We start from the raw sequence: 25252 nt of genomic DNA, 5'->3' as shown, positions 1-25252 counted from the left end.
GTCTGTTCTGGACTTGGGGATTGTGAAGAGACCTGGTGGCATGTCTTGTGGGGTAGGCATGGATGTCCGAGCTGTGTGCTAGTATTTTAAACAGACAGCTAGTTGCATTCAGCATGCCAACACATCTTACAAAAACAATCTCTCCTCCACTTTGAGCAATGAGAGATGGACATGCATATTATTAATCTTAGCTATCTGTGTACATTTAAGGGCCAGCCTCGCTGCCCTGTTCTGACCCAATTGTAATGTTCCATAATACCCTATTTGTGGCACTTGACCACACAATTGAACAGTATTTGTTAAGTTTTGCAGTGATTTCACTCACTGAGATAGCTGATGTGTATAGTGGTAAGTCATCCGCATACATAGACACACTCAAATCAAATGTATTTATATAGCCCTTCTTACATCAGCTGATATATCAAAGTGCTGTACAGAAACCCTATACAGCAAACAATGCAGGTGTAGAAGCACGGTGGCTAGGAAAAACTCCCTAGAAAGGCCAGAACCTAGGAAGAAACCTAGAGAGGAACCAGGCTATGAGGGGTAGCAAGTCCTCTTCTGGCTGTGCTGGGTGGAGATCATAACAGAACATGGCCAAGATGTTCAAATGTTCATAGATGACCAAGAGGGTCAAATAATAATAATCCCAGTGGTTGTCGAGGGTGCAACAGGTCAGCACGTCAGGAGTAAATGTCAGGTGGCTTTTCATAGCCGTTCACATTCAGAGTATCTCTTCTGCTCCTGCTGTCTCTAGAGTGTTGAAAACAGAAAACCTATTGTATGATCTCTTATACACTATATTAGGCCTAGCCTTTGGAATTTTGGTTTCCGAGACATGGCTACTATAATGTCATCACTCCATCTGATGGATTTTAATACTGTTTTAAAGCACATTTCTGCTGCATTAGTAAAGATGTATTGATCCCATGTATTGATCCCATTCCTGTGCTGTTTGTAACTGCCCCTGTAGGTTGACTGATAACCTGAAACAGGTTACAGTTGCTGGTTATGGGTTGAAGCTTTTTCTTGAGTGGACAGCTTGATGAAAGCCAGTCAATATTTAAATCACCCAGAAAATATACCTCTACATTATCAAGCAATTTACACATATTAATATTATCCAGATACTGACTGTTAGCACTTTTTGGTCCATAGCAGCTTCCCACAAGAATTGGCTTTAGGTGAGGCAGATGAACCTGTAGCCATATTACTTCAACAGTATTTAACATGAGATCCTCTCTAAGCTTTACACGAATGTGGTTCTGAATATAGACCGCAAAACCTCCCCCATTGGCATTCCTGTCTTTTCTATCGACGTTATAACCATGTATTGCTGCCACTGTATAAAGGTATTAACTAATTGAGTTTCAGTGATAATCCGAATATAAATGTAATCTGTTACTAGCAAGTTATTGACTTCATGAACCTATTTCTTAGGCTAAATATGTTAAGGTGGGCTAATTTTAGCACTTTCCTGGGATGTTTGATTGATTAGATTAGATTTTTTTTACTGGGAATCAGACATGCACATCTCATTTTTGTTTGAGCTGATAGTGCAGTTTGAGCTGCACACAGTGGACTTCCTACTAGGACACACCGCTTCAGTGCTAACCGAATATCTCTGGTTCATAGGCACATGATTACTGCATACAATAGCTGTAGGATGAACAGAGGCATTCAGAACAGTTAGATGGACACAAATTAGGTTACTTACATTGTGTCTGCCAATGCCCCAGGGATAATGTGCATTTCCTGAATGATTATCATAATTTAGCGACACAATTGTAGGGATTATCTGAGCTGGGCTTGGGTCATAATAAGTAATTGTCTCAACACAGCCTTGAAATGTGTGGACAAAGTCCAGTTGCCAAGATGATTTGGATGAACTCCATCAACCCTGTAGAGCATTCTCTGTTTCAAGGTGTCAAAGTTATCTACAAAAGTGATTCCAAAAGAGCGAGGATGACAAGAATGGAAATTAGCTTCCCTTAGACAGTTTCTGACAGTTTAGAAATGAATCGGATGTGCAAACCCACAGCTGTCCGGGTGGCTGGCCTCAGACGATCCCGCAGGTGAAGATGTGGAGGTCCTGGGCTGGTGTGGTTACACATGGCCTGCAGTTGTGAGGCCAGTTGGACCTAAAATGACATTGGAGGCAGCTTATGGTAGAGAAATTAACATTCTATTCTCTGGCAACAGCTCTGGGGAACATTCCTGCAGTCAACATGCCAACTGCATGCTCCCTCAAAACTTGAGACATCTGTGGCATTGTGTTGTGTGACAAAACTGCACAGAGTGGCCTTTTATAGTCCACAGGTGCACCTGTGTAATCATGCTGTTTAATCAGCTTCTTGATATACCACACCTGTCATATGGATGGATTATCTTGGCAAAGGAGAAATTCTCACTAGCAGGGATGTAAACACATTTGTGCACAACATTTGAGATAAATTAGTTTTTTGTGCCTCTGGAACATTTCTGGGATCTTTTATTTCAGCTCATGAATCATGGGACCAACACTTTACATGGAGCGTTTATATTTTTGTTCAGTGTAAATACCCTGGTGGGGTTAGGGCTAAGAGTAGACAAGTTTGAATAGCAAAACAAAGAATAAGCACAGTAACAGGTCAGAGGTCGGAGAGGTTTTGGGGGCCTCACAGCATGCTAACAGCTCCTTAACTGTCACTTGAGGCCCAAGTTGATGATGTAACTTTTAGACAGTAAATATCAATTATTAGAGAGATACAGTTGACCTGAAGTAGGACTTCTTGACAATATCTCTGATAGCCAACTATACTGTATAGTACCATGATGTTATCTGTTTGATATCATCAGTCTATGATGTAGCTGTAAGAATATTTTGAAGATAAATACACAACGCAGAGTTTGAGAGGACTAAAAATTAGAGTACTAATGGTCAATAGTGAATTGTAAATAGGAGTTGGCTTTCAGATCAACATCTGTTCAGAATCTGTGGAATGTCACCCCTGAACTCAGAGCGATGTGTTCTACGTGGGCCACGTTTTCATTGGTCTGTACAATGAGTCCGGGGTGGGATACTTGTTATCTGGCCATTGTCCAAGTTGTACTGCAAAGACTTCTAATTGGTCAATCCTAGGCTAGGGTGGGGGGTTATCAGTGGCATCCTGTCCTTAGTTCTGGGGGAAAAGCTGAGGACAGGGGGAGTGAACATCTGACTTCCAGCATAATATCTTGATTTGTCCTCTCTGAATAAACCTATTTTTCTCCCCCTGATTTGCTTTGGAGTTTGTGTTATTGAAGAATAACATAAATTGCTAACTTAACTGACCAATTTTTTTATTGACAGGATGTGTTTTGTACCTAACAGTAGAATGTAGAAGTCAGGTCCAACATTGGCACCCTTGATAAAGATGTGCAAAAAACGACTGTATGAAGTAAATAATACAAATACTGAGCTACAGTGCATTCGGAAAGAATTCAGATCCCTTGAATTTTCCAACATTTTGTTGCGTTACAGCCTTATTCTAAAATGGATTAAAATAGTTTCTCCCCTCATCAATCTACACACAAACCCCATTATGACAATGCAAAAACAGGTTTTTATAAATTAGCGGAAATATCACATTTACATAAGTATTCAGACCCTTTACTCTGTACTTTGTTGAAGTACCTTTGGCAGTGATTGCAGCCTCGAGTTTTCTTGGGTATGACGCTACAAGCTTGACACACCTGTATTTGGGGAGTATCTCCCATTCCTCTCTGCAGATCCTCTCAAGCTCTGTCAGGTTGGATGGGGAGCATCGCTGCACAGGTATTTCCAGGTCTCTCCATTCAATGACATTTAGAGACTTGTCCTGAAGCCACTCCTGCATTGTCTTGGCTGTACGTTCGCCCCAGTCTGAGCTCTTTGGAGCAGGCTTTTATCAAGGATCACTCTGTATTTTGCTCTGTTCATCTTTCCCTCGATCCTGACTAGTCTCCCAGTCCCTGCCACTGAAAAACATCCCCACAGCATGATGTTACCACCACCATGCTTCACCGTAGGGTTGGTGCCAGGTTTCATCCCGACACTTGGCATTCAGGCCAAAGAGTTCAACCTTGGTTACATCAGACCAGATAATCTTGTTTCTCATGGTCTGAGAGTCCTTCAGGTGTCTTTTGGAAAGCTCCAAGCGGGCTGTCATGTGCCTTTTACTGAAGAGTGGCTTCCGTCGGGCCACTCTACCATAAAGGCCTGATTGGTGGAGTGCTGCAGAGATGGTTGTCTTTCTGGATGGTTCCCCCATCTCCACAGAGGAACACTGGAGATCTGTCAGAGTGAGCATTGGGTTCTTGGTTACCTTCCTGACCAAGGCCCTTCTCCCCCGTTTGCTCAGTTTGGCCTTGGCGGACAGCTCTAGGAAGAGTCTTGGTTGTTCCAAACTTCTTCCATTTAAGAGTAATGGAGGCCATAGTGTTCTTGGGGACCTTCAATGCTGCAGAAATGTTTTGGTACCCTTCCCCAAATCTGTGCCTCGACACAATCCTGTCTCGGAGCTCTATGGACAATTCCTTTGACCTCATGGCTTGGTTTTTGCTCTGACATGCACTGTCAACTGTTGGACCTTATATAGACAGGTGTGTGCCTTTCCAAATAATTTCCAATCAATTGTATTTACCACAGGTGGACTCCAATCAAGTTGGAAAAACATCTCAAGGATGACCAATGGAAACAAGTCTCATAGCAAAATGTCTGAATACTTACGTAAACAAGGTATTTCCCTTTTTTAAATTTTTAGTACATTTGCAAAAATGTTTGTCATTATAGGGTATTGTGTGTAGATTGATGAGGAAAACATAGAATTGAATACATTTTAGAGTAGTAGTCTGTAACATAACAAAATAGGGAAGAATTACTTTCTGAAGGCACTGCGTATTGTATCTATTTATTTATTTTTATTGTACCTTTATTTAACTAGGCAAGTCAGTTACGAACAAATTCTTATTTACAATGACGGCCAACAAAAAGGCAAAAGACCTCCTGCGGGGACTGGGGCTGGGATTAATTATTATTTAAAAAAAATGTAAATAATATATAAATATAGGACAAAACACACATCACGACAAGAGAGACAACACAACACTACATAAGAACAGGCCTAAGACAACAACATAGCAAGGCAGCAACACATGGCAACTCAGCATGGTAGCAACACAACATGGTAGCAGCACAAGACCTGGTACAAACATTATTGGGCTCCAAAGAAATTGAAATTACATGATTTTATACTAATACAATTGCTCAAATAAATAACAAGTGTTTAACAAGTGTAGAATTCGGGGTAAACGGGGTGTTGGATATGGGGTCATTTCAATTCAGTTAAACTGAGTTATACAAAAGGATGGAAATGTTTTGAAAAGGTATTTAAATGGTTTCTGAAGGACAGGGAAAGAAAATGGAGAGGAAACATTTTAATGGGGACGTATGCCCTGTATACTGCCTGATCAATCTCACTAGAAATGATCGGAACAGGGGGTTTAATTATAAAATGAATGAGAAACACCAGTCTCTAGTCAAATTGTGCCATTACTTTAAGAGCTTATTATTATTTGCGTAGGGAGTTATAAAGAGTTGTAATTCTAAGTTGATTAGTTATTGGAATGAGTTTCTTTTTGATTTAACATGTTGTTTTTGAATCACGTGTTCGACGGGGTAAATGACCCGTTCCCTGAGTTCCTGGTCTTTGGGTAAATATACAGAAGTACTGTGTTTAGTCTGCATATAGAAGGGAAAATATATGTTAATAAGGGATAACAGTTATTTCAAATGGATTGTGATGTGTATTGCTGATTTGATTTGATGTTTTAGTTTCGATACAAAATTCACCAGATTGGGATACTGGAGTGTGAGATTCTGCGAGGGGTTAGGGTGCTAAACTTCATGATCTGGTAACTCTTCCAAGAGGTTGCCAGTTGAATAAGGGAGTATGGATCCATTTTGAAAATGGTTTCAACAGTAACAGTATGTTGTTATGCTCTTTGACATTTGTCGTAGAGATAATGTTATTAAGAAAAGGTTAATATAATAATTCATCATATAATCAATACTTGTCTGGATTTCCTGAAACAGAAATGAATTGAGCTAAACTGTTGTTGTGATCTGTGCTTTTTTGAGGTTATCATGGAAGGTCGTGTCTTAATGCATGGTAGGAATGATTTGACCACAGACAGTATGTGTGAATCTCAAAACCCTCCCTAAGTGTATGTTCTAACAGGGATGATGTGTGCTAAATTGAGGAACTGGAATTCGAGTCCTGGACTCAACATAAGCACTAAGGACTGTCATTCTAAATTTGGGTTTGGATCATTTATAAAATGTTTTAGTTATGATTTGGATATAGCGAGAGAGAGTTGCTACAGAATGGTGAGGGCTGGGGGTGCTGCTAACATTTATTTGGCCGAGAGAGTCTCCAGAAACCTTATCTCTAAGTGTCATCCTAAAGGGAGGTGGTTTGTTAGGGTAATCACTGGATGATAGCATGGGACAATCGTTCAAGTTTTTTGTTCTCTTTTGTTTTACCATGTACTCAGAAAGTGTATGTTAAAGTTATTAAACATGTACTTTTTCTCTTTCCTTTTCAAGTCAATATGTTTTTAGGTTTTGTGGAACATAAGCATGCTCATTGTTCCAGAGGTGGGACTGATGTATATTGACTAATTGATTTGAGAATGTTTTAGTATGTTTTGTAACTGTGGAAAAGCATTAGGAGTAGTGACTAGTGTGTTATGGGTTAGGTGTAATGATAGAGGAGTATCATTCCCAGAGACTGTGTATTGTTACAGGAGATAGCTCTTAGGAGAGAGAGGACAGCTCAAAGCTAACTGTACACAATATGGGGATTTAACTAAACATTACACATACCCAAATCATGGTGAGAGTAGAAGAGATAGTGATGGCATTTCAGACACTATGGTAAACTTTCAGGAAACCTGTGACTCAGAGTTTTGTTAGGTTGGATGTTTTTCCCAAATCATTCATCTTTTTCCAAATTTCTAACAGCCAATTTCTAACATTTGACAGATTACATGTAGGAGTTATTCTCACGGCAATTGCGGTAGGGACAGTAACTGAAGGAGCAGTATTACTAGCGTAGTATGCTATATTGGAATTGGATTACTGAGCAAGTATGCTATATGGAATTGGATTACTGAGCAAATGTGGGCTATTGTGAGACTATGGTCATGGGCCATGTTAGTAGTAGCAGGGGTTACTTTAGTAGCATTGCTGAGAAGGGTCAGGCAAGCGGGTACAGAGTCCAGAAACAGACAAGGGTCAAAACCGGGAGGACTAGAAAAAGGAGAATAGCAAAAAGTAGGAGAATGGGAAAAACGCTGGTTGACTTGGAAAACATACAAGACGAACTGGCACAGAGGGACAGGATGGGCGGACAGGTGTGGGCAGCTTGGTTGAAGAGCATGCATTTAGTTTTACTTGCATTTAAGAGCATTTGGAGGCCAGGGAATGAGAGTTGTATGGCATTGAAGCTGGAGGTTAGTTAACACAGTGTCCAAAGAAGGGCCAGAAGTATACAGAATGGTGTTGTCTGCGTAGAGGTGGACCAGAGAATCACCAGCAGCAAGAGCGACATCATTGATGTCATTCCATATAAAGGAGTGAAAAGTTAATGGTTCTCTGTAGAAAGACAGAGTGGCAGTGGAATGTGCTGGGTGGATGGGAGGGAGTCATGGGAGTGCCATAGGTGATATGAGAGGACATCTCTGGATTAGGTGATGGAGGAGTTGAGGTCAGAAGGTCAGGAGGTCAGGTCAGATCACCTGAAGGAAGAAATAATGGTTTATGTCTGTTACCCTCTTCCTGTCAAACCATAAGATGTAAGGATGTAAGGATTGGAGAGAAGGAGGGGTGCCTAAAGTGGAGTATATATACTCTATGTCTTTGTCTGAATTACAGCTGTAACGACCCTTTGGGAAGAATAAAACTTGGTTAAGTTTCTCTAGTGTCCGTGAGTTATTTACTCTGAAAAATTAGAACCTAACACAAGTAATATCAAATAATTTCCAACATTTTTGGAGCATACAATGTATTTGTTTTATTTATTTATTAAACTTTTTTGCTACTTTATCAAGGATGTCTATCATTTTTGACCTGACTGTAGTTATTTTTGCCTGTAGCTGTAAGTGATAAATATTGATTGTTAGAGATATATAGTAGACCAAGTCAACGTCTTGTCAATATCTGCTTGTTAGCAATACCAGCCATGCTTGCTGTTATTTGCCATGTTGGACTTTAGGCTATCCTTTGACATGGTCTGTTTTATTGATTTCACCTTATGATCTCAATCAACTTTGGTAATCAATGTTGTTGTCGTTCCAAATTGTCTAGTTTATAGAGGTATATTATCGGTTAGCATTTATTGCTTTGCCTTGTTGAGCTTGGCTCAGAGATATTTCTTCACCTACTGCGATCCAAAAATATACCTCCAGGGAGTCTGGCTTATGGACCCCTAGGGAATAGCCTAACTGAAGGCACAATGACCTCTGAAGTGATCGGGAGATAATAAAATAATAAAATAATATATAATCAAATGTATTTATAAAGCCCTTTTTACATCATCCGATGTCACAAAGTGGAATACAGTGCCTTGCTAAAGTATTCATCCCTCTTGGCGTTCTTCCCACCCTGCTGCATTATAACCTGTAATTTAAATGGATTTTTATATGGATTTCATGTAATGGACATACACAAAATAGTCCAAATTGGTGAAGTGAAAAAAAAAAAAAACTTGTTTCAGACAAATCTAAAAAATAACAAACGGAAAAGTGGTGCCTGTGTATGTATTCGCCCCTTTGCTATGAAGCCCCTAAATAAGATCTGATGCAGCCAATTACCTTCAGAAGTCACATAATTAGTTAAATAAAGTCCATCTGTGTGCAATCTAAGTGTCACATGATCTCAGTATATATACACACCTGTTCCGAAAGACCCCCAGAGTCTGCAACACCATTAAGCAAGGGGCACCACCAAGCAAGCGGCACCATGAAGATCAAGGAGCTCTCCCAGGTCAGAGACAAAGTTGTGGATAAGTACAGATCAGGGTTGGGTTATAAAAAAATATCAGAAACATTAAACATCCCACAGAGCACCATTAAATCCATTATTAAAAAAAGGAAAGAATATGGCTCCACAACAAACCTGCCAAGAGAGGGCTGCCCACCAAAACTCATGGACCAGGCAAGGAGGGCATTAATCAGAGAGGCAACAAAGAGACTAAAGATAAACCTAAAGGAGCTGCAAAGCACCACAGCGGAGATTGGAGTGTCTGTCCATAGGGCCACGTTAAGCTGCACTCTCCACAGAGCTGGGCTTTACAGAAGAGTGTCCAGAAAAAAATAAGCAAACACGTTTGGTGTTCACTAAAAGGCATGTGGGAGACTCCCCAAACATATGGAAGAAGGTACTCTGGTCAGATGAGACTAAAATGTTGCTTTTTGGCCATCAAGGAAAATGCTATGTCTGTTGCAAACCTAACACCTCCCATCACTCCGAGAAAAAACCATCCCCACAGTGAAGCATACGATAGACTGCTGTTTATAGGTTCTCCCATATCTCATGTCATGTCTGATCCTCTCTGTGTCTCTCAGGCCGCACCACGTAGGCCTGACTGGCAGTTATCGGGAGTGGGAGGGTGGTATATGATTGGGTGGAAGATGGTTCAATAGAGTAGCTGCCTACAGCTGTCTTATACTGCTGAAAACAATGAGAAGTGCATCAGGTCTGTCTGCGATTACTCCCAAATATGTAGCCGAACACACACATACATGCGCACACACACTCACACATGGATTCAGTACAGGGGTGGAGAAACGTTTTGGCTCGAGGGCCACATCAGGATTTTGAAATTCAAAGGAGGGACGCATTTTGTGGGGGACTAATTGTTTGTTCAAATAATTTTGCAGGGGCCTCCTGAGAGGCGCAGTGGTCTAAGGCACTGCTTTGCAGTGCTTGAGGCGTCACTACAGACCCGGGTTCGGTCCCAGGCTGTGTCCAGCCCGGCGGGCCGGATACTTTGTCCCCCCTTGATCTAGCATGTGATGAAAAACAAACATCATATTTAAACTGAAGAGATCGTTTACTGTCAGGACTTGAGTGAGATGATGGGTGCAATTGGAATTGAGGTAAACAGGAACTTGCATGCTTCTGTCTCTGCAACAATACAGTGATTGTTGGCCTCTTTCCTGGAAGTAGTGAGGCATTTACCTGTCAAAGACTATGAGGGATTTGCGTCAGAGGCAATTCCATGGTAACAGAATGACACCGATTTTTCACCTTAAAATGTATGCCAAATAAAAACCAGTGATTACAAAGTTAAACATACCATACAACTCTATGCACAAGGACTACTTTTAACAATTTCCACAGAACATTTGACAAAAACAGTGGAGATAAAGACTAACAGAATTATGTAAAAATCTCCCTCAGTTTTTATGTGACAAAGTTTTTCAAAAACTCAAAAGATGTCTGCAGAAAGAATGGGGTGTCAGCTATGATATGACACCTTGAGTTTGAAAACATCTATTTTATTAATTGAACTACAGTAAGTGAAATGGATTAACAACTGGTAACAGAATAACATCATGTGTCCCTGATCTGTACTATACAGAAATGCATTATTATGCAAAGTACAGTACAGAACAGCACAGCAGAGTAGTTTTAATTCAGTACAGTATACACTGAGTGTACAAAACATTAGGAACACCTGCTCTTTCCATGACATAGACCGACCAGGTGAAAGCTATGATCCCTTATTGATTTCACTTGTTAAATCCACTTCAATCGTTTTTCACACTCAACAGTTTCCTGTGTGTATCATGATTGCTACACCAGCCAAAGGACATCCAGCCAACTTGACACAACTGTGGGAAGCACTGGAGTCAACATGGGCCAGCATCCCTGTGGAACGTTTTCGAGACCTTGAAGAGTCCATGCACCCAATGAATTGAGGCTGTTCTGAGGACAAAAAGGGGTGCGGCTCAATATTAGGAAGGTGTTCCTAATGTTTTGTACACTCTGTGTAGTTTAGTAGATTACAATACAATAACGTACATTAAACTGTACTCTAATGTGCTCTACTGTACTGTTCTGTAATGTGCTGTCCAGACTTTTGAAACATAGACGGCTATGATTGGTTCAGATTTGGACTGACCAAATTTAAACCACTTGTTAACGTCCATGGAGCACATGTGTTGGTCAGTGCTCAAAGGTTGAGGACGCTGCCCACTGGCCACAGACGTCAGTTCAATGTTTATTCCAAGTTGGTTCAACGTCATTTCATTGACATTAAATATAAATGTTTATATTAGTTGGCAAGGGTCTTAACTTCAACATTATTGTGTTTTGATGTATTTCTAATACCTTTAAAACCATTCTCTGGTAGATGTTTTCTAAGAGGACAGATGTGAACAGCTGGTTAATTGACTTCAGTCTCAGTTTTGGACGGAGCTCAGACGAAATCGGTAAAGAGTCTGGGATTGAGCGTCTCGGTAGATTAACTTGGAAATGTGCTGTTGCTGGGAACCTCTGTGTATGTCTGTATCAATCCGTGTTTGGAAAGATCATTATTCATACTGTGATCTACAATAATTGGTGGTAGCAAAAAAGTGGATGCCGTAGCAGTAGCTTTATCTAAAGTGTCTATAGCTAACAAATAACAAAACTTAGATACAACTTCCTCGTGATCAACATCTGACAGCTGATCAATAACGATGAACCAAAGAACCCTAGACAGTCTATTGTATGTCCAGACCTTCAAGGGTCATTGCAGGACAAAGTGTTAGCTACAGAGGGGGGATATTCACCCACAGTGCTATAATGTCTCCGGCAGATGTTTCCAACCACAGAGTAAGAAGAGACGCAGCTGTGTGTGTTTTAGTTAGTCAGATCTAGTCCCACGCAGTGGAACCACACAGAGATAAATAGAGTATTGCAGTGCTGCAATGTCGTTTTTCATCACAAATGGGGCAGCTCCTTGTAATATGCTCCATCAAGCGACGCAGTGTTTTCCAGGGAAGTAGCAATATTGAGTGAGTTTCGCAACGTCTGTCCCGCACCTGTGTCTACATCACATATTTTCCGGCATCCCTTCTGGTATAAACACTGAAGGGATGGACGTTCAGCTACTTCCCCTCTAACTACTTGCAAGCTGCCCTTTTTCCACTTTTTATTATGAGATTTGCTAAACACAATTATGTCTATGTCCAGTTTGGAGGAGTGTCTGTGCGAGCTGGTGAGACAATTCGAGAACCTTTACAACCCTTCGATGCGGTTGTATTTGGACAATCAAGCAAATGTCAACAGCTGGAGGGAGATATCACGGAATTTGAACACCGATACTGATATCAAAGAAACATGGAGAAAGATTTTGGACAGGTATGTTCACAATCTGAAAAGGGTGAAGCAGAAGAGGTGTGGAGCTGCCACTGGTGTGTGTCTCACCGATTGGCTTCGTGTTCATGTAAAACATTGTCAGCAGACACCGACATGCAGCGGAGTCCTTTTGTACAGCTAGTGTGTTTGTGGCCTTATGTTTAGCAGACCTAGTTAGATCAATTGAAGTCAGCTGTTTTCTGGATAGGAGAATTTGTGAGTGGGAAATATTCAGTGCCTGGGTTAACATAATGATAGCAGGGCTAGTTCAAACATCAGAAAACAGACAGTGTGCGGTGTGTGTGTGTGTGTGTTAATTAGATTGAGAAGTTTATGAAATCAGTTATTTTGGGTAAACGTTTTAACTCAAAGGAGCCCATGGAGATATTTATAGATTGCTTGCATTGTATTCTAATGTATTTGCCATCTGCTTGTAGGGGGGAAGAGTTGAACAGTCCAGAGATTGAGCTGAGCCCTGAGGCCCCATCCCCGGCCACTCTCACCGACACCCAACCCACTGTCTCTCTGCCCTGCATCTCCATCAACATCCAACCCATCTCCCCGACCCAGCTCCAATAGCTGGAAGAGGAAGACAGCTAAGAATCCTTTGGACACTGACATTACACAGCGGGTGGATGACTTAATAAAGAAAGGGCAGCAGGAGTTACAGAAACAGCATCAGTGTCCCAGCAAAGGCCGTCTATAATGTCATGATACCATGGATGGGGTCTATTCCTGCTGATTAACGTCTCCCGTTTATCTCACCCCAAAAACTCTTGTGTGCTTTAAAAACGTTTTTATTTTTAAATATTAGGGTGGTAAATTACTGTTGTTTTTTTTGTGCATGTTTTTTTATACTTATTTCCTCATTGTCATGTTACTGATGTTTACTCAGTTTTCTTCTCGTATTTCCCCTTTCATCACACTTTTCACCTGTGTACTACATTGTTTTACATTGCACTTGTGGCAGAAAATATTACTGTTTTAAATCAGTCACTCAGTAAACTTCTAATGCTTTGTACATGATTGAAGATCATTCTACCTCATTGTAGATGAGGTTAATGTCTTGAGGTTCTAGCCTTATTGTCTACAGCTGGACAGATACTTTTCTTTTTGCTATAGCAAGAAAGTTCTCATTGAAAGTCCACTACACAACACAAGGTTAGTTAAATGTCTTGAGGGTCTAGCCTCTTGAAAAATATGAAAAACGAAGGATGAAGTAATTGTCATTATAGTACTCTTTATTGTGATTTGTAAAATGTGAATAATAAGAAGAGCAAAACCAAGTGTGTAGCTCACAACATGACACAAACAGTCATCCACCAGGAGAAGAGAACGTATTTGTGCACATATTTTCCAAACCACACTCCAACATTTACAGTAGGGTGCCACGCGTGATAGCAGCACTCTGGAAAGCCACTTGACCTGCTGGTGTGAGGAAGTAGTCCTTGAGGTTGTTGTGCACGTCTATGGCAACTCTGACGACATGTTTCTTGGGTCCAGAATGCTCGTGTCCCCTTTACCACCTGTCTCCACTCTCCTGAAAGCAGGTGGGTGTGGAGTGGTCAATAAACGTGGGGTGGATGTACCGTGTTGATGAATCTGTATTGTTAATGTCTGTGGTGCAAAGGTAGTTGTGGAAGGCCGCATAGGCATGCACAATGGTCTCGGCTTTCTCTGGGGCAACCTCAGGGGCTCGTCCCAGGATCCTCCATCTTGCAGCAAGGATCCCAAAGCAGTTCTCTTACATTCTTCTGGCTCTTGAGTGGCGACAGTTGTAGATCTTCATGGTGTCAAGATGGCCAAAAAAACAAGTGTTTCCATTACTATTGAACAGGAACATGAAGGCTATCAAATGTATACTGCAACAATTGTGTAGCCAATGCTTTAGACATAGGCCCTCATCCCGTTATTGGGATGCCAAATCAATTTTATGTGAGGCATGTCATTACAACGTCTGTAGCGGTATAATATTCACATTATATGTATATAGCGTATGGTGGGTCGGTACCTTGCATCGCAGACTGCCATCAGGACCATTTGAGAAAAAGCCCTTGTAGGTGTAGTATTCGTCTGCCGAATCTCTGATCTGAATGGATAATTCCAACGATCCCCAAAATCTCTGGCGATTTCTGCCCATTTTGCCACGGAGGGATAAGCAACAAAACCCTCCTTCAGGACATGCCAGGTGGCTTGGCACACTTCCATGACGATTGCGCATACTGTTGAGATTCCTAGCATATAAATGATAACTCGCAGCAAGACTTGGCTGTGTGCAGCCACTCGCCAAAGACCGAAGGATCACACAGACTTTCTGCAGCACTTATGGGCAAGCTGTGAGTTCTCTCGTGCGAGATGTTAGGGGAAAGCTGCTGAAGCAAGTCGTCATATCTGGCATCCGACATCCGAAAGTATTGAACATGTCTCTCCTTGTTAACGCTTCACATAGGTTGGACAATTTTCACTGGCCTGGTGCGTGGTGCCGGCACCTCGCAGATGCGAGGAGCTGGAATAGAGCGCACCGGGCTAGAATAGCGCACTGGAGACACCGTGTGCATCTTTGCATAACATGGTGCCTGACCAGTTACACGCTCCCCACGGTAAGCACAAGGAGTTGGCTTAGGTCTCCTACCTGACTCAGCCAATCTCCTCGTGTGTCCCCCCCCCCCCAAAAAAAATCTTCGGGCTGCCTCTCGGGCTTCCATGCTAGCCGTGTACCCTCATAATGTCGCCGTTCCTGCTGTGCTTTCTCCACCTGCTTCCATTGCAGAGTCCTTTCCCCTCAGTACTTCTCCTCGTAGTATCGCTGCTCAGCTTTCGCTGCCTCTAACTCCTCCTTTTGGATGGCGATACTCCCCCGGCTGTGCCCAGGGTCCTGCTCCATCCAGTATTTCCTCCCAGGTCCATTTCCCCATTAATCGCTGTTCCTCTTTATCACGCTGCTTGGTCCTTGTTTGGTGGGCGATTCTGTCTCGTCCGTTGAATGGAGGAGACCAAGGCTCAGCGTGATGTGAATAAATTATTCTATTTATTAATGAAGAAACACTAAACAAACTATACAAAACAACAACCACGAACGGTCCTCTATATATAAACAAGTGCAGACACAGGCAACTAGACATAGACAATCACCCACGAATTACCCAAGGAATATGGCTGCCTAAATATGGTTCCCAATCAGAGACAACGATAAACAGCTGCCTATAATTGAGAACCAATCTAGGCAACCATAGACATACAAAACACCTAGACTAGTAAACAACCCTATAAACATACAAAAACCCTAGACAGGGCAAACACAACAAACCACCCCTTGTCACACCCTGACCTAATCAAAATAATAAAGAAAACAAAGAATACTAAGGTCAGGGCGCGACAACATCAGACTAGCCTGACAAGTAGCTAGCATTTGTAAACAGGCATATACAGTTAAAGTCAGAAGTTTACATACACTTAGGTTGGAGTCATTAAATCTCGTTTTTCAACCACTCCACAAATTTCTTGTTAACAAACTATGGTTTTGGCAAGTCAGTTAACACTATGCATGACACAAGTAATTGTTTACAGACAGATTATTTCACTTATAATTCACTGTATCACAATTCCAGTGGGTTAGAAGTTTACATACACCCAGTTGACTGTGCCTTTAAACAGCTTGGAAAATTCCAGAAAATTATGTCATGGCTTTAGAAGCTTTTGATAGGCTAATTGACATCATTTGAGTCAATTTGGAGGTGTACCCGTGGATGTATTTCAAGGCCTACCTTCAAACTCAGTGCCCCTTTGCTTGATATCATGGAAAAATCTAAAGATCTAAATATCAGCCAAGACCTCAAAAAATGGGGCCACGCAGCCATCATACCACTCAGAAAGGAGACATGTTCAGTCTCCTAGAGATGAACGCACTTTGGTGCGAAAAATGTAGACCTCCACAAGTCTGGTTCATCCTTGGGAGCAAATGCCTGAAGGTACCACGTTCAACTGTACAAACAATAATACTCAAGTGTAACACCATGAGACCACGCAGCCATCATACCGCTCAGGATGGAGACGCGTTCTGTCTCCTAGAGATGAACGTACTTTGGTGCGAAAAGTGCAACTCAATCCCAGAACAACAGCAGAGGACCTCGTGAAGATGCTGGAGGAAACAGGTACAAAAGTATCTACATCCACAGTAAAACGAGTCCTATATCGACATAACCTGAAAGCCCGCTCAGCAAGGAAGAAGCCCCAGCTCCATAACCGCCATAAAAAAACAGACTACGGTTTGCAACTGCACACAGGGACAAAGATCGTACTTTTTGGAGAAATGTCCTCTGGTCACAAAATAGATGGCATCATGAGAAATAAAAATTATGTGGCTATATTGAAGCAACATCTCAGGACTTCAGGAAGTTAAAGCTAGGTTGAAAATGGGTCTTCCAAATGGACAATGATCCCAAGCATACTTCCAAAGTTGTGGCAAAATGGCTTAAGGACAACAAAGTCAATGTATTGGAGTGGCAATCACAAAACCCTGACCTCAATCCTATAGAAAATATGTGGGCAGAACTGAAAAAGCATGTGTGAGAAAGGAGGCCTACAAACCTGACTCAGTTACCCCAGCTCTGTCAGGAGGAATGGGCCAAAATTCACCCAACTTATTGTGGGAAGCTTGGGGAAGGCTACCAAAACATTTGACTCAAGTTAAACAAGTTAAAGTCAATGCTACCAAATACTAATTTAGAGTTTGTAAACTTCTGACCCACTGGGAATGTGATGAAAGAAATAAAAACTAAAATAAATCATTTTCTCTACTATTATTCTGACTTTGTGGTAATCCTAACTGACCTAAAACAAGGAAATTGTACTAGGATTAAATGTCAGGAATTGTGAAAAACTGAGTTTAAATGTATTTTGCTAAGGTGTATGTAAACTTCCGACTTCAACTGTAACACCAGATCCGGAAGTTCAAATGTCATCGCTAGCTAGAGTCAAAAAGAGTGCCACGGCTCCTCTTGCTTGGTAAGCTTTTCTGGTTCCCCAAGCCCCCTAGTGTATATACAGTGCCTTGCAAAAGTATTCATCCCTCTTGGCATTTTTCCTATTTTATTGCATTTCAACCTGTAATTTAAATAGATTTTTATTTGGATTTCATGTAATGGACATACACAAAATAGTCAAAATTAGTGAAGTGAAATGAAAAAAATGTGTTGTTTCAAAAAAATCTAAAATCTAAAATCCTGATAAGTGGTGCGTGCATATGTATTCACTCCCTTTGCTATGAAGGCCCAAAATAAGATCTGGTGCAAGAAATTACCTTCAGAAGTCACATTATTATTTAAATAAAGTCCACCTGTGTGCAATATAAGTGTCACATGATTTGTCACATGATCTCAGTACATATAAACCTGTTCTGAAAGGCCCCAGAGTCTGCAACACCACTAAGCAAGGGGCACCACCAAGCAAGCGGCACCATGAAGACCAAGGAGCTCTCTGAAAAGGTCAGGTACAAAGTTGTGTAGAAGTACAGATCAGGGTTGGGTTATAAAAAAATAACCGAAACTTTGAACATCCCATGGATCACCATTAAATCCATTATTAAAAAATGGAAAGAATATGGCACAACAACAACCTTGCCAAGAGAGGGCCGCCCACCAAAAGTCATGGACCAGGCAAGGAGGGCATTAATCAGAGACGCAACAAAGAGACCAAAGATAATCCTGAAGGAGATGCAAAGCTCCACGGCGGAGATTGGAATATCTGTCCATAGGACCACTTTAAGCCGTACACTCCACAGAGCTGGGCTGTCCAGAAAAAAAGCCATTGCTTAAAGAAAAATATAAGCAAACATGTTTGGTGTTTGCCAAAAGGCATGTGGGACACTCCCAAAATATATGGAAGATACTCTGGTCAGCTGAGACTAAAATTGAGCTTTTTGGCCGGCAAAGAAAACGCTATGTCTGGCACAAACCCAACACCTCTAATCACCCCGAGAACACCCTGCCGATGTTTTTCATTGGTAGGGCCTGGGAAACTGGTCAGAATTGAAGGAATGATGGATGGCGCTAAATACAGGGAAATTCTTGAGGGAAACCTGTTTCAGTCTTCCAGAGATTTGAGACTGGGATGGAGGTTCACCTTCCAGCAGGATAATGACCCTAAGAATACTACTGAAGCAACACTTGAGTGGTTTAAGGGGAAACATTTAAATGTCTTAGAATGTCCTAGTCAAAGCCCAGACCTTAATCCAGTTGAGAATCTGTGGCATGACTTAAAGATTGCTGTACACCAGCGGAACCTATCCAACTTGAAGAAGCTGGAGCAGTTTTGTCTTGAAGAATGGGCGAAAATCCCAGTGGCTAGACGTGCCAAGCTTATAGAGACATACCCCAAGAGACTTGCAGCTGTAATTGTGGCAAAAGGTGGATCTACAATGTATTGACTTTGGGGGGGAGGGTGAATAGTTATGCATGCTCAAATTTTTTTGTCTTATTGCTTATTTGTTTCACAATAAAAAATATTTTGCATCTTCAATTTTTAGGCATGTTGTGTAAATCAAATGATACAAAAATCTATTTTAATTCCAGGTTGTAAGGCAACAAAATAGGAAAAATTCCAAGGGGGTGAATACTTTCGCAAGCCACTGTACACTACACAAGGTGGACTTCCTCTCTGGGTTTAACTCAACGAAAACAGTCCACTGCCCCAACAAACAACTCCACCCACGAACATACACGTGCATAGATCTACACTCATTACCGGTGTAGACCCCTTAAGGTGAGTGCAATGAGGATACTTGCAAAAGCTACAAGCCAAATGTTCATCCAAGCACAGCTCCCCCTCCAGGACCTGACAGCACTCTCAGAGGCACAGTTGCGAGCAATTACTTCATAATTTAGTGACATCCTCCCTTAGCTGTCCCACAGCTTCACCACAGTATTTAGAAAATAAGATATATTTTATCACAAGGACTGAAAATAATACATGTTAGCGCTACACAGTGGAAACAAACCACCCTTTTCCCTTTGTACCCTGGTCAAAAGTAATTCACTAGACAGGAAATAGGGTCCCATTTGGGACACAACCAATAACAAGGGAAATAGTTCAACTGTAAAACAGTCTCATATCCCCTCTTTTTATCTCAAGAATGCATGATATATGATATATGAAAAACTATAAAAGCTATCTCGATGTCAATACATCTTTGTCTCAGGAGGGAAGGAGAGAGGGAGATGTTATTGACTCCAGTGCTGGTCGTATATATGTGTTTACAATTACTCAACAATTTTTTTCTACTGTTTTGCAAACGTACTGTATGCCCTTGTGGACGTGGAGATAGCACAGGGCCACCACACACACACACACACACACACACACACACACACACACACACACACACACACACACACACACACACACACACACACAGTGAGTTATCTACAATAGCTCTGCAGGGGTCGGGGATTCAATGAGGTCAAAGCCACTTCTCAACGTGTGGCTGTTATAGACCAGCCACAGACAAGTGCAGCAGTTGCTTTCTTTTTCTACAATGGCAAACTCAATGGCATGTGTACAGTACTAGTCAAAAGTTTGGACACACCTACTCATTCCAGGGTTTTTCTTTATTTGTACCATTTTCTACTTTGTAGAATAATAGTGAAGACATCAACTATGAAATAACACATATGGAAGAATCCCGTAGTAACCAAAAAAGTGTTAAACAAATCAAAATATAATTTATATTTCAGATTCCTCAAAGTAGCCACTCTTTGCCTTGATGACAGCTTTGCACACTCTTGGCATTCTCTCAACCATGAGGTAGTCACCTGGAATACATTTCAATTAACAGGTGTGCCTTGTTAAAAGTTAATTTGTGGACTGTCTGTTACATCTGCTCCTGACACGCCTTCTACTTCTCATCCTGTGTCTCCCTAACCTGCCGCCACTCCCCCAGTGCTTTCTCCCTCTTCCTCTCTGTGTGTGTGATTGTGTGGGCGGAGACAGGTGTGCTGGAGGCAGAGCTGATCCCCACCAGCTGCAACCTGTTCCATAATCAAGACCTCTACAAATACTCAGTCCTGCCACTTCCATGCTGCCAGATCGTAACCTCTACTCTGTGGTTTTTAGCCGGTTGTGCCTGCTAAGATCCTGGTTTCCCTTGCCTGATGCTGTTTTCCTCTCCGCTACAGTTCTGCCCACTCTGACTTTGGCCCGTCTCCAGTCCCACGTCTCATCAGTCCTGCTACTCTGTCCTGGACCCCCCCACTCCACTGCGTCCTGGGATTCCTCTCTGGACCTGTTAACCCAGTCCCAACTCCCCTCGCTCCAGCCTCAGCCTCCACACCTGGCCTCCACACCTCCACAGCTGCAACCCGCCGACCTTCCCCTGGCCTGCACCCCATCTTCCCCCTGTGTTTCAATAAATACCTTGGTTACCTCATGCCAGTCTCCTCGTCTGAGTCTGCTCTTGGGTTCCCCTGTTCCACTCCGCGTGACAATTTCTTTCCTTCTTAATGTGTTTGAGCCAATCAGTTGTGTTGTGACAACGTAGGGGTGGTATACAGAAGATTGCCCTATTTGGTAAAAGACCAAGTCGATATTATGGCAAGAACAACTCAAATAAGCAAAGAGAAACGACAGTCCATCAATACTTTAAGATATGAAGGTCAGTCAATCCGAAGCATTTCAAGAACTTTGAAAGTTTCTTCAAGTGCAGCAAAAACCATCAAGCATTATGATGAAACTGGCTCTCATGAGGACCGCCACAGGAAAGGAAGACCCAGATTTACTTCTGCTGCAGAGGATAAGTTCGTTACAGTTACAAGCCTCAGAAATTGCAGCTGAAGTAACAGACACATCTCAACATCAACTGTTCAGAGGAGACTGTGTGAATCATGCCTTCATGGTTGAATTGAGTAGTTGTGTCCAAACTTTTGACTGTTACTGTATGTGTGCATCTACCTGGTCTACCCCACAGCTATCAGGTTTGGTCGGATGCCTCAGTCAGATGGGGGAGAGAGAGGCGGGAGGAGACCTCAGGCAGGTGGGCCACAAGAACCTGGTCAGACGGATCCATAAAGCCTACATGAAGAACTTCAACATGAACAAGGCTAAAGCACAAATCATACTGACCGGTGAGTGGGAGAATTTCATTACTTTGCTTTAATGTAAAAAAATCCAGTTGTTTTTACAGTAACTTACTTTCAGCCAGTTACCTGCAAGTTACTGTAAAACAGGAAAAGCATGTTACCGTACCGTATTTTATGGTATGCAATACTGTTACTCTAATTAATTACAGTATCAATAATGCTACTGCAGTCATTTTACGGTAACATATACTTACTGTAAAGCTACATTTGCATATTTCCCGGAGTGCCTTTTGAATGAATTGTAGAGTTAACAGGACTGTATTTGTTAGAGACAGAGACATGGTTGTTGCATTCATCCATGGTCAGTCCTGTGGCCTTCACCAAGTGAGATCGTAAGCGAATATGTCAAATTATTCCGAACTATGAAACATGAATATTTATAATGTCATCCCCACACTCATACTTTTCACCTAGTGCACATGTCCAACTCATTCCACAGAGGGCCACGTCTGCAGGTTTTCACTTCACCCTTGTACTTGAGTGATGACTTAAGGTCACTAATTGGTAAGGAATTCACCTCACCTGGTTGCCTAGGACTTTAATGAAAGAAAATAACAATAATCTGCAGACACTCAGACCTCAGTCAAATGAGTTTGACACCCTTGACTTAACCCATTTAAACTGGAACAACCATTTCAGTAACGGGTGCAAAAAAGCTAACTCATTGGATTAGTTTAGAAACATGTATATTATTAAGATATGATTTATCTTTGTGTAGCATAAGAATAATCAATCAATGTACATACAAAAATACAGATATTAAAAACGAAAAATTCAACCTGCAGTAGAGCATGCTGGGAAATGTGATAACGATTACAGTTATTTTACATGTAACTGGCTGCCAGTAAGTTACCGTAAACAAAACTGTTTTATGGTATCACTGTAATCCTGTAATCCATTGACGGTACCATTACAGATACTGTAATCTATTGTAAGGGAAGGGGAGAGTGAGAGTTGTTTGAAATCAGACTAAGTGCAATTTGTCTAATTTCCACATGGGGCCTGAGTTTTACATATAGCTTCTATTTTGTGTGTGCTTGGTTTACAAAGTTATTTATTTGTATGATGTGCCTTTATATTGTATATTTTTCTTTATTATAAAACAGCATGGCCACAAAGAAAGCAATGTATATATGTATATAATGTATCTTTTTTCTGGATTTTGATCATTAGCGTGTATCAGCCTAATTCTGCTCTTATTTGGTGTTTTACGTTGTACACGGAGGATATTTTTGCAGAATTCTGTATGCAAAGTCTCAATTTGGTGTTTATTCCATTTTGTGAATTCTTGTTTGGTAAGCCGACCCCAGACCTCACAAACATAAAGGGCAATGGGTTCTATAACTGATTCAAGTATTTTTTGCCAGATCATAATTGGTATGTCAAATTTTATGTTCCTTTTGATGGCATAGAAGGTCCTTCTTGCCTTGTCTCTCAGATCGTTCACAACTTTGTGGAAGTTACATGTGGCGCTGATGTTTAGGCCATGCTATGCATTGTTTTTTGTGTGCTCTAGGGCAACGGTGTCTAGATGGAATTTGTATTTGTGGTCCTGGGAACTGGACCTTTTTTGGAACATCATTATTTTTGTCTTACTGAGATTTACTGTCAGGGCCCAGATCTGACAGAATCGGTGCAGAAAATCTAGGTGCTGCTGTAGGCCCTCCTTGGTTGGGGACAGAAGCATCAGATCATCAGCAAACAGTAGACATTTGACTTCAGATTCCAGTAGGGTGAGGCCGGGTGCTGCAGACTGTTCTAGTGCCCTCACCAATTCGTTGATATATGTATGTATGTATGTATGTATGTATGTGTGTATGTGTGTATGTGTGTGTGTATATATGTTGAAGAGGGTGAGGCTTAAGTTGCCAACCCCCGGCCCTGTGGAAAGAAATGTGTGTTTTTTGCCAATTTTAACCGCACACTTGTTGTTTGTGTATATGGATTTTATAATGCTGTATGTTTTTCCCCCAACACCACTTTCCATCAATTTGTATAGCAGGCCCTCATGCCAAATTGAGTCGAAAGCTTTTTTGAAATCAACAAAGCATGAGAAGACTTTGATTTTGGTTTGTTTGTTTGTCAATTAGGGTGTGCAGGGTTAATATGTGGTCTGTCGTTTGGTAATTTGGTAAAAAGACAACAAAAAAATAGAATTTTATATTTAACCAGGCAGGTTAAGAACAAAGTGTTATTTCTAATGACGGCCTACCCCAGCCAAACGCTGGGCCAATTGTGCGCCGCCCTATGGGGCATCTTAGATCGCTGCGCCACTCGGGATTACATTTAGAAAGTTGGCGCATATCCCACGGTAGTTTTTGGGGTCAATTTTGTCTCCACTTTTGTGGATTGGGGTGATCAGTCCTTGGTTCCAAATATTGGGGAAGATGCCAGAGCTGAGGATGATATTAAAGACTTTAAGTATAGACATTTGGAATTTGTGGCCTGTATATTTTATCATTCCATTTAGGATACCATCAACACCGCAGGCCTTTTTGGGTTGATGGGTTTGTATTTTGCCCTGTAGTTCATTCAATATAATTCCAGTGCGTTCTGGTAGTCTTTAATAGTTGATTCTAAGATTTGTATTTGATCATGTATATGTTTTTGCTGTTTGTTCTTTGTTATAGAGCCAAAAACTCTGACGGGTGTGCAAAAAGAACAACCTGAATGCCACGCCCCCAATAAACCATGCCTCTAACTCTTCCAATGGTGTTTTTTTAACCTTTATTTAACTAGGCAAGTCAGTTAAGAACAAATTCTTATTTTCAATGACAGCCTAGGAACAGTGGGTTAACTGCCTTGTTCAGGGGCAGAACGACAGATTTGTACCTTGTCAGCTCGGAGATTTGCTCTTGCAACCTTTCAGTTGCTAGTCCAACGCTCTAACCACTAAGCTACCTGCCGCCCCAAGTGTGCAACTGCAGCCCGCAATTCAGGGCATTCCTGAATGTGGGCATTCCTATGACACTTTTGAATGTGGGTCAAAAGGGAAACAAAAGTATTATCTGAGTTTTTTTTCTCCCCCACCAGTGTCCTTCGCTGCTGCCTGCCGAACACTTTCCCTCACGGTTGTTAACGGAACTGCAGGAAAACAGTTTCCAACAGGCGGGGCGAAGGAAACTGCCTACCGGACGCCCCCACCTCCTGCTAGCACATCAGACAAGAGGCTAGATCGACAACGTGCATTAGCTAGCTAACTAGCTAGCTTGTTAGTTAGCTAGCTAGCAAAAAGTGTCGCTCCCGCTTGCTGTGCACAGGAGAAAAATGTGTCCGACAGAGGGGAGGCCACGGTCTACCAGTCGTTCCCGCTAGCACAGCAGACAGGAGGCTAGGGTGTGCTTTCTAGTTAGCGACACCATGTGCTAGCTTGTTCTTTAACCAGCTAGCACACGGTTTCACCTCCACGTACCAGGAGAAACCATGCCCGACAGCCGAGGGGGAAGAACACTGTCTACCAATCGTCCCAGCCTTCTACTAGCACAGCCAGGGTTGGGTAGGTTAATTTCTCAATGTAATCTGTTACTAGTTACCGGTCCAAAATTGTAATTAATAATGTAACTTTTGGATTTCCCAAACTCAGTAATGTAATCTGATTACATTCTGTTACTTTTTTTTTAGATTACTTTCCTCTTAAGAGCCATTAGAAGAAGACAAAAATGTATGTTACCAATTGAACAACATCTATTGCAGGATAAATCCATGTTAAAGT

General features: G+C 41.7%; 1 long non-coding RNA gene across 1 annotated transcript in view; it reads left to right on the top strand.

Annotated features, from left to right (window-relative positions):
• Window positions 1-14181, top strand: part of LOC112216755 — a 52223-nt gene extending 38042 nt beyond the window's left edge. Inside the window, exon 6 of the long non-coding RNA XR_002948393.2 lies at window positions 12847-14181. This is a non-coding gene — a long non-coding RNA (uncharacterized LOC112216755). The remainder of the gene's footprint in view (window positions 1-12846) is intronic.
• The last annotated feature ends 11071 nt before the right edge of the window (window positions 14182-25252 follow it).

This window comes from Oncorhynchus tshawytscha, linkage group LG17 (genome assembly GCF_018296145.1).
Source record: "Oncorhynchus tshawytscha isolate Ot180627B linkage group LG17, Otsh_v2.0, whole genome shotgun sequence".
Classification (NCBI taxonomy): domain Eukaryota; kingdom Metazoa; phylum Chordata; class Actinopteri; order Salmoniformes; family Salmonidae; genus Oncorhynchus; species Oncorhynchus tshawytscha.
The sequence above is the reverse complement of the archived record's forward strand: the minus strand, read 5'-3'. Positions and strand labels throughout refer to the sequence as shown.